Source organism: Onychomys torridus, chromosome 8 (genome assembly GCF_903995425.1).
Source record: "Onychomys torridus chromosome 8, mOncTor1.1, whole genome shotgun sequence".
Taxonomy (NCBI): Eukaryota; Metazoa; Chordata; class Mammalia; order Rodentia; family Cricetidae; genus Onychomys; species Onychomys torridus.
In genome coordinates, this window is record NC_050450.1 from 62,960,029 (window position 1) to 62,972,620 (window position 12,592).

Genomic DNA, 12,592 nt, shown 5'->3' on the forward strand with positions numbered 1-12,592 from the left:
GTAGCCCTGGCTATCCTGGAACTCCCTCTGTAGACCAGGCTGGCCTCCAACTCAGAGATCTGCCTGCCTCTGCCTGCCCTCCTGAGTATGTCACTGCTGCCTGGCTTAAATCTTTTTGTATGGGGGCTGGGGAGGCACTCTTGAGCCACAGCAGGTCTATGATTAGAGCACAACCTTGGGAGTAACATTCCATTGTGGCTTCTGGGGAATCAGACTCTTGTCAGCAGGCTTGAGCAGCAAGCACTTTTACCCACTGAGCCACCTCTGAATTCTATCAAGGATTATCTGCAGAAAGACGCATGGGTGAGGGGGTATTTACAAGAACACTGGCACCTCGTGGTGGCTACTGAAGAAAACCACCTCTCCCTGACCATGAACTTTTTTTTTAATAGCTGGAGGGACAGCTGTGGGTGCTGGGAACCAAACTCTTCTATTTTTGGTTGTGAGCCTAGCCTTTAATGGCTGTGCTATCCCTCTAGCCTGACCATGAACTTCTGATCCTTTTACCTCTACTTCTCATGTGCTGGTATTAAAAACAAGTGCTGTTTAGTTCAGTTTATGCAATATTAGGGACTGAGCTCTGGGCTTCGTGCATGTTAGGCATGTACCCTACCAATTGAGCTGCAAACTTCTCTCTGTTTTTTTTTTTTGTTTATTTGAGACAGTCTTGCTCTGTAATTCTGGCTGCCCTGGAACTCACTATGTAACCCAGGCAGGCCTTGAACTTGCTTCAATCATTTGCCTAGAGTACTAGGATCAATCACATGCATGTGACCTTGAGCCCAGAAAGAGTCTGATTCCCTGTTGTTAGATTTTTTTCTTCCCTTGACTTTCCCTAATACTGCCAGAGATTTTTCCAAAATTATTTGTACCCGTTTTAAAATTTTTAACAGCTCTGCAAAAATATTAAAAATTGCTAGGTGGTGTTGGTGCGCACCTTTTATCCCAGCATTCAGGAGGCAGAGGCAGGCAGATCTCTGTGAGTTTGAGGCCAGCCTGGTCTACAGAGCAAGTTCTAGGACAGCCAGGGCTACACAGAGAAACCCTGTCTCGAAAAATCAAATCAAACCAACCAACCAAACAAGACCCACCACCACCAACAACAAAAACATTCAAAATTAGTATGGCTTTGCATGTATGTTTTCATAAATACTCATCATGCTTCTGCAGGAGGTTTCTGGGGCTCCCTGATGGCTATTTTCCAGAAGCTGTTGGTCTTGATGCCTGGACTGATGGTTGTGGACCCACAAGTGAAGAGTCCAACCCACTGCGCCAGCAATTTGCACTCCCATAGTGAGGCAAAAGGACATCCATTTCTCTCACTCCCTATTTTCCAACCCTCTTACTTTTGTCCCGCCAGTTGGTATAAAATGGTATGTCCTTGTTAATTTCCTTTTCACCAATTTCCGGTGAACTTGAACTGGTATGAACTCATGTGTGCCAGTCACTTGCATGTTTCTATGTAGGGATTACAAACGGATGGCCCTTGACCATTTTTCTAGTGGTTTTCCTACCTCATCTGTGTTCTTTCATTTTTCAGATGCACACTTTTCATTCCCCTGTAGTGTACAATAATGAAGGTCTCTCAGTCTTTTATAATTCTGTAACAAAATCCTTTAGGCTGAATCATTTATAAATAACAGAAATTTACTTCTCTCTGTTCTAGAAGCTGTGAAATACAAGATCAAGAATCCAGTCGATTTGATGTCTAGTGCAGGCCCATCTGCTTCCAAGAAGGCATTCTGAATGGTGCATCCTCTCACAGTGTACATCAAAAGACCAAAACATACCAAACACTGCACGAGGCTTGTTTTATAACTGTCTTAACCCATTCACAGGGAGGAACCCTGAGGAACTGATAATCTCTTAAAGGCCCGACCTCTCCACTATTTGTGGAAGTGGGGGGGGGGCAATGTTTCAGTGAAATTTATTTGAGGAAATAAAAGTGCACAGCACGAGGTGATGGGGGTCATACTTCAGTCTTCTCCTGATACCATCAACGGAATCATGTGGCCTGTCCCTATTGATTTGTGGTATCATTTTCATCTACAAACGTAGCCATCTGTTTCTGAGTGCTCTATTATGTTCCTTGAGATAGCCATCCTGGTTTGAGCAAAACTTTAGAGGATTGTATCAAACAGATTGGCTATTCTCCTATGATTATTCTTTGTTGGGGGTAGGAGGATATTGAAGGCATTTTTGGTTGAAAATACAACCAATCAATAGATCAATTTTTTTTGAAAACTGACTACTTTTTCCACCTGCTCCTCCTTCTCTTCTTTCTTTCTTTGAAACAGGGTCTTGCTTCATAGCCTAGATTGGCCCAGACTTAATATCTTGCCTCAGCCTCCAGAGTGATGGGATTATAGGCATGTGCTAATAGGCATGGCTGAGAACTTACTTTTAAGGTAGTAAGCACCTGTGAATTCTTTCACGGCTCTGTTGGAGTCTTCTAATTAAATTATATTGTGAATGTATTTGTCCATTGTTGATATATATCTATATCTATATCTATCTATCTATATATCTATATCTATATCTATATCTCTCTCTCTCTCTCTCTATATATATATATATATATATATATATATATATATATATATATCGTTTTTTTGTTTTTTTGAGACAGGGTTTCTCTGTAGCTTTGGAGCCTATCCTGGAACTAACTTTGTAGACTAGGCTGGCCTCGAACTCACAGAGATCCACCTGCCTCTGCCTCCCGAGTTCTGGGATCACAGGCAAGTGCTACCACCGCCCAGCAATTGTTGATATTTTAAAGATGTTTTTTTAGTTGAATAGCATCCTAATATTATATAAAACTACTGTTTACAAAGCCAAAAAAGAGTAATACTGTCTACAAACTTTTAAACAAAATATAGGGCTGAAGATATATATAGCTCAGTGGTTTGAGCATGTGGTCAAGTCCCTGGGTTCAATTGTTAAAAAAAAAAAAAAAAAAGAGGCCTGGAGATGTGACTCAGCAATTAAGAGCACAGGCTGCTCTTCCAGAGGACCTGGGTTTGATCCCCAGCACTCACATGGGGAATCACTGTTTCTCCCCCCCCTCCACTGTTTCTATCTCTAGTCTCAGGGATCTGACACCCTCTTCTGGCTTCCATGGGCACCAGGCATGTAAAAGGTGCACACATTCTTTTTTTCTTTTTCTTTTTCTTTTTCTTTTTTTTTTTTGAGCTGAGGATTGAACCCAGGGCCTTGTGCTTGGTAGGCAAGCGCTCTACCACTGAACTAAATCCCTAACCCGGTGCACACGTTCATGTAGACAAAACACTCTCACACTCATGCAAAATAAAATAAATTTTGTTTTTTGTTTTTGTTTTTTTAAGATAGGATTTCTCTGCGCAACCCTGGCTGTCCTGGAACTTGCTCTGTAGATCAGGCTGGCCTTGAACCCAGAGATCCACCTACTTCTGCCTCCCTAGTACTGGGATTAAAGGCGTGCACCACCACGCCGGGTTAATAAAATAATTTTTTAAAAATAAAAAACCAAATTAGGATGGGCGATGGCTTTAGTGAGTGAAGGCTCTTGCTGTACACAAGCCCTCAGAACCCACGTAAAGGTAAAAGAAAACACTACCTCCACGTGGTTGAGCTTTGACCTCTGCATGCAAGCTGCAGCCCGCATACCCACACAAGCATCACACACACACACAAACCATATTTTTTTAAGATTTATTTTTACTATTTCAAATATGTGTCTGTGTAAAATGTACACCCACAAAAGCCAGAGATGTGGGCAGAGAAATAGGGGTCCCTCATAAAGCTGGAGCTGCAGGCAGTTGTGAGCTGCCCAACACCAGTGCTGGGGAGCAAGACAAGTGTGAACTCTCAACTTCTATGCCATTCTTCCAGCCCAAATGTTGAAAAAACAATTAAGAAAGATTTAAGGCTTGTCATCCATAGGAAGGATGACAACTATTTGGTTGAATGATGCATAAAAATCAGTATCTGCAGAGCTTTCCTCTTTTGTGGTCAATTCCAGACCAGACGTTGGAGCAAGTAATCACCTCGGTAGTCAGTGTTCCTAAAGAAGGAAGGCCGCTGAGTGGTTAGTGTGTGGCCTGTGGGCATGTCCATTGACATGACTTCTTTCTTCAATTCTCTGTTTTTCCCTACTGGCCTTCCCCCTACTAACCTCTTCTTCCCAAGAGTCCCCCTCCTCTCAAGGCTTGTGTGCTCATGTGTGTGGGATCCAGTGAGTTTTATTCCTGTCCTTTGTAAGATCGTGGGTGGGAGTTTGTTTGCAGGACTGAAGACACCTGAAGACAATGCCTCTTCCTCCCTGATTAATCATTACCTACATGTAAATCCTCGGGTAGTTGGGGGGATCAGCCCCTCCCTTTTCCAGCACAGGGGAGTTGATGGCCCAGTCTTGTGGAGATCTTGTGCAGGTAGCCGAGGCTTTTGTAAATTCAAGAGTAAAACAGCTGTGTCACACCTGGAAGTCAGTGTTCCACAGCATTCTCCCGGCTGCTTCCTTCAGCTCTTAATGTTCTTTTTGCCCCTTTCCCCAGATGTCCTGTGGGCCTCAGCCATCATGCTTAACCCAACATCCATTGATGAGACTTTTTTTCTGAACCACAACCCTGTTCATTCTAAGCAAGAGCTTTTTTGTTTTGTTTGTTTGTTTGTTTAGCTGAGGATGGAACCCAGGGCCTTGTGCTTGCTAGGCAAGCACTCTACCACTGAGCTAAATCCCCAACCCTCTAAGCAAGAGTTGTACTGCTGAGCTGCATCCCAGACCTTGCAATTTATTTACTTCTTTTCTCTTTTCTTTTCTTCCTTTTTGTTTTTTGTTTTTGAGATAAGTTCTAATGGATGTTGCCCAGGCTAGTCAAGGGATCATCCTGCCTCGGCATCCTGAGTAGCTGGGACTACCCGAGGATACCACTGTTCTCCTTTTAAATGTTTGCAATTTGCTTGTTTGTTTTTTGAAACAAGATTCCCATGAACATAGTTGAACAAGTGTGTGCCTTTCCACAATGTGATCATTTGCTCAGAAGCAGTGAATTCATAAGGTTTAGCTGTCTCAGTGACAACAGTTTGTCATCCAACATCACCTATCTTGGTCATCTGGCTGAGGTGAATGGAAGTTCTTTTATTCCAGTCTTACTGACTAATATTAACTCTCAAATCATATATCAACACATACACAGTAACGGCATCGGCATGTCTACATGCATGTACATGGATTAACTGTTTGGGCATGTCTACATGCATGTACATGGATTAACTGTATGGGCATGTCTACATGCATGTACATGGATTAACTGTATGGGCATGTCTACATGCATGTATTGGATTACAGAATGAATACAAGTTAAAGAGGCTGTATTCAAAAGGTTTCAGCAATGCACTGAGGGAGAGTTTGTATAAATAAGATAATGAACAAAGCAGTGAGGGGTAGGTGGGAGTGGGAGTGGGTTTGGGGGCTCGAAGGGGAGTGTTGCTGCTGGAGTTGCTGGAGTCAGGATTTGAGAGCAAAGCTGAAGAGTTCAGCTATGAGAAAAAGGCTAAATCTGGCCCAGGGCAGGAAACAGCAGGTTCAAGTCCAGATCTGGAAGGACAGACTAATAGATGACAGACATTTCAACTAGGCCTCATCAACAGCAGAGGCCCAAGCCTAGATGGCGCTTCAGGAGAGTTAGCAGAGTCCTTTGCCTGTGAGTCCTTGCTGCACACCGGGTATCAGACCACAGGTTAGTGTGGGGTCCTGTGATTGTAGTGTTACATGTCCATCACTTTATGGGGTCCAGGTGAGAGAGATGCATCCTTATTTTGGTCTGGCCCACCTGGTAAGTACTTGGCCCTGGTTTCTCTGATGTTTTTTATGTGTGGGGTCTAGTAGGGAGGGGGTTCAAGATAGGGTTTCTCTGTGTAGCCCTAGCTATCCTGGAACTTGTTCTGTAAACCAGGCCTTGAATTCAGAGACCTATCTGCCTCTGCTGCTCCAGTGCTGGGAATAAAAGTGTGTACCACCACCACCTGGCTTCTCTGATGATTTTAATGTGCCAATGTGCCCCGCCCCCCAGTCTCAATCACCCTCATAAATATGTTATATGATGGCTCCCTTTCTGCTCTCTGGAATCAGTCATTTATCAGTCCATGCTCGATGGTGGTACCTGACCAACGTGGGATCTCTGGATCTACTCTCAGGCTTCAGCCATCCCTTCCTTGACTCAAAATGAAGTCAAAAGCTGCTTGTAAGAGGAGTCTCCTGGGGCAAGACACAGCCTGCAACCCCACTGTTTTATACAATATTGAGTCACTTAGAGTAGGGCCCAGGCTGATCTGGATATGTAGCCCTCACTGGCCTGTCCAGTTCAGTGGTATGAAGTATATTCACAGTCTTGTGGGGTCACCATCACTACCCATTTCTCGAAGCCTTGGCGTCCCAAACAGTACAAATAAGCCATAGCCTTTCTCCCCAGCCCACTCTTTCCTCTTCAGTTCTTGTTACCCCAAGTTCACTTTGTGGCTCTGTGAGTTTGACCCCTCACACCTGGAATGTGTAATGCTATCCTTTGAGTCTGGCTTGTTTTACTTAGCATAGTATTTCAAAGTTTTTCTATGCTACAGCATGGAAATATTTTTTCTTTTTAGGCTGGACAGTGGTTAGCACACACCTTTAATCCCAATACTCAGGAGGCAGAGGCAGGTGGATCTCTGTGAGTCTGAGGCCAGCCTGGTCTACAGAGCAAGATCCAGGACAGCCAGGGCTACACAGAGAAACTCTATCTCAAAAAAAACCAAACCAAAACAAACAAAAACAAAACAACAACAACAACAACAAAACTCTTTTAAAGTTAAAAAAAGTATTATTACATACATGAGTGCGTGCGTGCGTGTGTAGGCATTCATGTGCCACAGGGTAGATGTAGATGTGGAAGACAGAGGACAATTTTCCGAGTAGGCTCTCACTTTTCATGGGGAGAGATATAATGTTTCTCATCTCTTTTTGCTGTAATTTGTGTGGTGGCCCTGGACTGTCTGTATTGGTCAAGCTGCCCTCACAATCACAGAGATCCATCTGCCTCTGCCTTTGGACACTGGGGTGAAAGGTATGTGCCACTGTTCTGGCTAAATTTATTATCACATTATGGTTGGCCAGAATTCCAAAAAGAATCTCAAAGGGCTAATATCAAAGTTCTGTCAAGCCTGTATTTTTCTGAAAAGTTTAGGGAAGACTCCATATTCTTGCCTTTTCTATCTTCTAGCAGCTGCTCATCCCTTAGCTGGTGAACCACAACTTCTTGAAAAACAGCCATGGCCCCCAGGGGAGCCTTTCTCGCTCTGGCTCTGACCGGACTTGTCCCCTCTCTCACTAATAAATGTCTTCCTGATGACGTCAGCCCCCCAGACTGTCTGGGGTGATCTCTTTCAACATCCTTAAATGAATCTCATCAGCAAAAATCCCTCTGGTTATGAAAGGTGACATCTTCACCAATTTGGAGCTGGGGACATGGACATCTTTCATAGCTATTATTCCTCTCACCATGCTACCCAATGCCTGTAGTCACCCCTCGGGGCCCGAGGCAATCAGTTCCACAGTCTCTTACTTTTTCCTTCATTTATTTATTGGTGACAGGGACTGAGCCCAGAGCCTCACACATTCTTTTTTTTAAATTTATTTAACTTATTTACTTATATTAATTGGTGTGAAGGTGTCAGATCTCCTGGAACTGGAGTAACAGTTGTGAGCTGCTATGTGGGAGCTGGGAATTGAACTTGGGTCTTCTAGAAGAGCAGCTAGTGCTCTTAACCACTGAGCCATCTCTCCAGCCTTGAGCCTCACACATTCTAAGACAGTGCTCCCAGATACCCCCTGCTCCAGTTTTGTTTTGTTTTGATTTTTGCTTTTATTTTTTGAGACAAGATTTCTCTTTGTATCCCTGGCTGTCCTGGAATTTTCTCTGTAGACCAGGCTGGCCTCAAACTCATGGAGATCCACCTGCCTTAGCCTCCCGAGTGCTGGGATTAAAGGCTTGCACCACCACTACCCAGCAAACCCCCACACACACACCTTTTTTTTTTTTGACAGCATCTAATTTAGTGCAGGCTAGCCTAGAACTCCTGATCTTCCTGCCTTCATCGTCCATGTGCTGGAATTACAGGTAAAAGCACCATAACTGGCTCCTCATCTCTTTTTTTGCCTTTTTGTTTTGTTTTGTTTTGTTTTTTGTTTGTTCGTTTGTCTGTTTGTTTTTCAAGACAGGGTTTCTCTGTGTAGTTTTGATGCCTGTCCTGGATCTTGCTCTGTAGACCAGGCTGGCCTCAAATTCACAGAGATCAGCCTGGGTCTGCTTTTTCTTTTTTTAAAGATTTATTTTATGTATTTGAGTGTTTTGCTTGCATCTCTGTCTGTGAACCATGTGCATGCCTGGTGCCCTCAAAGGTCAAAAAGGGTATTGGGTTCCCTGGTACTGGAGTTATAAATGGCTACAATCCACCATGTGGGTGCTAGAAATTGAACCCCAGTCCTCTGAAAGAGCAACATGTGTTCTTAACCATTAAGCCATCTCTCCAGACCCTGGCTCTTTGTTCAGGATTTCAATAACTGCCCATGCTAATCCTGCCTCAGCCTTCTGCATCCCTGGGATCACAGACCTGTGAAACCAGGCCCAGCTTCAATGGTATTCAGTATATGATTTTTAGATTCTGGTCACAAGCCGTCTTTTCTATGGCTCTGTGGGTAAAGGTGCTTGCTGTACAGGCCTGGTGACCTGAGCTGGACCTGTAGAGCCCATGGAGACATAGGAAAGAACTGACTTCATAAAGCTGCCTCTAGCAGCTGGAGAGATGGCTCAGAGGTTAAGAGTGCTCATTCCTCTCCCAGAGGTCCTGAGTTCAATTCCCAACACCCATGTGGTGGCTCACAACCATCTGTACCTCCAGAGAGCCTGTTTAAAACACACACACACACACACACACACACACACACAATTTCTTCATATATTTTGATCATATTCTTTATCCTTTCCCAACTCTTCCCAGATCCTATCCCCCAAATTCATGTTCTCTCTTAAAACAAAAACAAAACTCAATTTCCCCCACAAAAAAAAAGTCAAATCAAAACAAACAAAAAACCAATAAGACAACAAATCAAGTCAAATGAAACAAAAAGCGCACAAACCCACACAGTCCGTTTTATGTTGCTCAGCTACTCCCGTGCCCAAGGACTGGCTGGAGTATGGTTGAGATGCCCTGGAGGTACAACGTTTGAAGTATTTTACCTTATCTATGTCCTAATTGCCTTTGTCAGTTACAGCTCTACCTAACTGGAGGCATAATCAGGCACGTGTATTATAATGAATATTATATTTTCCTCTTTTTTCTAATGATTTTTTTATGTTTATGGATACTTTGCCTGCATACGCACCAAGTGTGTGCCTGGTGCCCTTGGAGTTCAGAAGAGGATGTTGGATCTTCTGGGACTAGAGTTACAGATGTTTATGAATCACCATGTGGATGCTGGGATTTAAACCCCTGTCCTCAGAAAGAATAACATCCGAGCCATCTCTCCAGCCCCAGAGGCAATTTAGTGAAGTCAGTTCTTTCCTTTGTCTATGTGGATCCTATAGATCCAACCCAGGTCATCAGGCTTGAGAGATGGCACAGGGCACTGACTGCTTTTCCGTGAAGAGAATCTGCATGGAAGCACTGTCCCTAGCAAAGTACCTTCTATGTTCTTCACCTATGGCCGCATTACTAATCTCCCTGAATTTCCTGGCTTGTTCAGTAACTGTGGCTCGGTAATTTAGGTGGTGTCATCTGGGTGAGGACTTCATTCTCATGTCTGTAGTCAGTGTGTTCAGTGGGGCTGGCTAGTCAAGAGCAACTTTATGGCCACTTGAGCAGAAGCCTCAGGTGGCTGGCTGCACTGTCAGCCTGCACAAGGTCTTTCTACTGATCTAACTCAGTCTTGCTCATATTTTTTAAGCCTCTGCCTACATCATATTCCCTAAAGTCCCACTAGCAAACCCCAGATTTAAAGGATAGAGGAAAACATGGCCAAATCACATTTTGAGGGGGATTTGCATAAATGGACAGAAGGAAACAATTGTAGCTCCCCACCCCCTTGAAATTATTTATTTGGTCATTTGTATATAGAGGGGATGTGGAGGTCAGAGGACAATTTGTAAGAATCAGTTCTTTCCTTCTATCATGTGGGTCCCAGGGATCAGATTCATTGATTGGTTGTTGATCTGGGCTACAGGAGACTCTCAGATCAACAACTTGTCAGTCAGTCAATCAATGATTCAAATAAACAAAAGGAAATTAAGTCAAAGAACTAGGAGCTTGGGGCCAGAAAGTTGATCCAGTAGGTAAAGGTTCTTGCCACCAAGCCTGACAACCTGAATCTGATCTCTGGGACCCACATGGAAGAAGGAAAGAACTGATTCTTACATGTTGTCCTCTGACCTCCACATCCCCAAATAAATAAATGACTTTTGTTGTTGTTATTTTGTTTTGTTTTTCTTTTTCTTTTTTAAAGAACTGAGCTTCAGTCACTCTTTACCCCTCACATATGAACTTAAAAGATAAAGATAGAAAGCTGGGTATGATACATGCCTTAATCCCAGCACTTGGGAGGCAGAGGCCAGTGGATCTCTGAGTTCAAGGCCAGCCCTGTCTACAGTGTGAGTTCCAGGACAGCCAGAACTACACAGAGAAACCCTGCCTCAAAAAACCTAGGGAAAAAAGATCAAGATCGAAGCCTGGGTGGACATGATTGTGCACACCTATAACCCAAATTCTCTTTCTAGAGAGAACAACACGAAAGCCCTGAATTCAAGCATAGTTAATGATATACTAAATGCCAAGACCATTTCACATGAGTCTCCCGAGCTCTTCAAAATCTTTTCAGATGTTATTCATGAAATTGATTTTCCTACTGGAAGTCTGTGGACAATGGCTTTGGGTCTGGGATAGTCTTTTCTGTTTTTCCTTGATGGCTTGGATGTCAGAACTTTCTGGTAGGAAGCTAATATGGCAACTAAAACGCTATAAACAGAATGGCAGAATGAGACTAAGAAGGGCATGGTGCATGGTGCATGGTGCATGGTGCATGGTGCATGGTGGCACATGTCTGTCATCCTAGCACTGGGAGGGCCTGAGGCAGGAAGTTAGCTGCAAGTTTGAGGCCAGCCTGAGCTACAAAGTGAGACTCTTCCTCAAAAGAAAGCAATAACAACAACAAAATAATAACAAGGATAAAATTGTAACAGTGGTTCACAGTATACAGTTGGTGCTCTATAGATGACTGTTGAATGCTTTTAAGATGTATGCTGAGGGTATGGCTCAGTGGTAGAGCATTTGCCTAGCACGTGTGAGACCCAAGATTCAATCCCAGCACTATAAAAAAATATAATAATGATTACAATAATAGAAAATGCATGGAAAGAAGAGTTCACCCAAGATCTATGTGTTTATCTTAGATCTGGTCACGGGAATCTATGAGATGCAGAAACACTATGTCTCCTTATACTTACTTCTATGTTGTTTGACTATTTTTATGTCTTTTAAAAAATATTTGGTTTTATTTTATGTGTATGAATGTTTTGCTTTCATGTATGTCTGTGCATCACATGCAATCCTGGTGCCTGCAGAGGTCAGAAGAGGGCATCAGATTCTCTGGAAGTGGAGTTACAGAGGGTTGTAAGCTGCCATGTGGATGCTGGGAACTGATCCCAGGTCCTTCAGAAAAGCAACCAGTGCTCCTAACTGCGGAGCCATCTCTTCAGGCCCTTGTTAGAATATTTTACTCAATCGGTGTTACTCTTGTGAGTTGAACTCTTGGAGGAGGCACAATGGCACAGCAGTTAAGTGTTTGCTGCTCTTGCAGAGGACCTGAGTTCAGTTCCCAGCACCCATGTCAGGTGGCTCACAACTCCCTATAACTCCAGCTCCAGGGGATCCAACACACACACACACACACACACACGCTACACACATTTTAAAAAGTATTAAAAACTTGAAAATCTTTGAGCAAAACTGAAGGTCTCAAGCCCTGCATCTGCTGCCGCTGCTGCATCCCTGCAGCTGACTCTCTGTGAAGACTCCATGATGCTCAGCACTTAATGAGCATTTATTACACAATTACACCTTACAGGAACCCTATGAGTTACCTACAATTATTTTCTTGTTTTACAGATTAGGAAACTGAGACCCAGCAGGGTTACATCATTTTCCCAAAGAGAAAGGTCTGAGCACTGACCCTAGGTTATTTGGTCTGGGGATCCACTCATAATCACTGTATCACACTCGTCCCCATTGGCAAGGAGAAGGGACGCATTCTCCTGGCGGTATGAAAGCAAGGCCCAAAGCAACAAGGCCAAATTCTTCAAAGCCTCAAACTTTTAACCCTTAAAGGTTCTTCTGTTCCATAAGACATACACATTTACTTGGAAATAAAATAACAGTTTCCCATCAAGCCAAAAAAATGCTTCAAAAAAATGTCCTGTTTATCCTGGGGTGTCACGGGTTTGTACTTCCCACAGTCCAGGCAGAAAACTGTTTGCCTCAAGCTGTGAAACAACCAGTGAAGTCATCGCTGGAATTCTCTGGCAGGTGA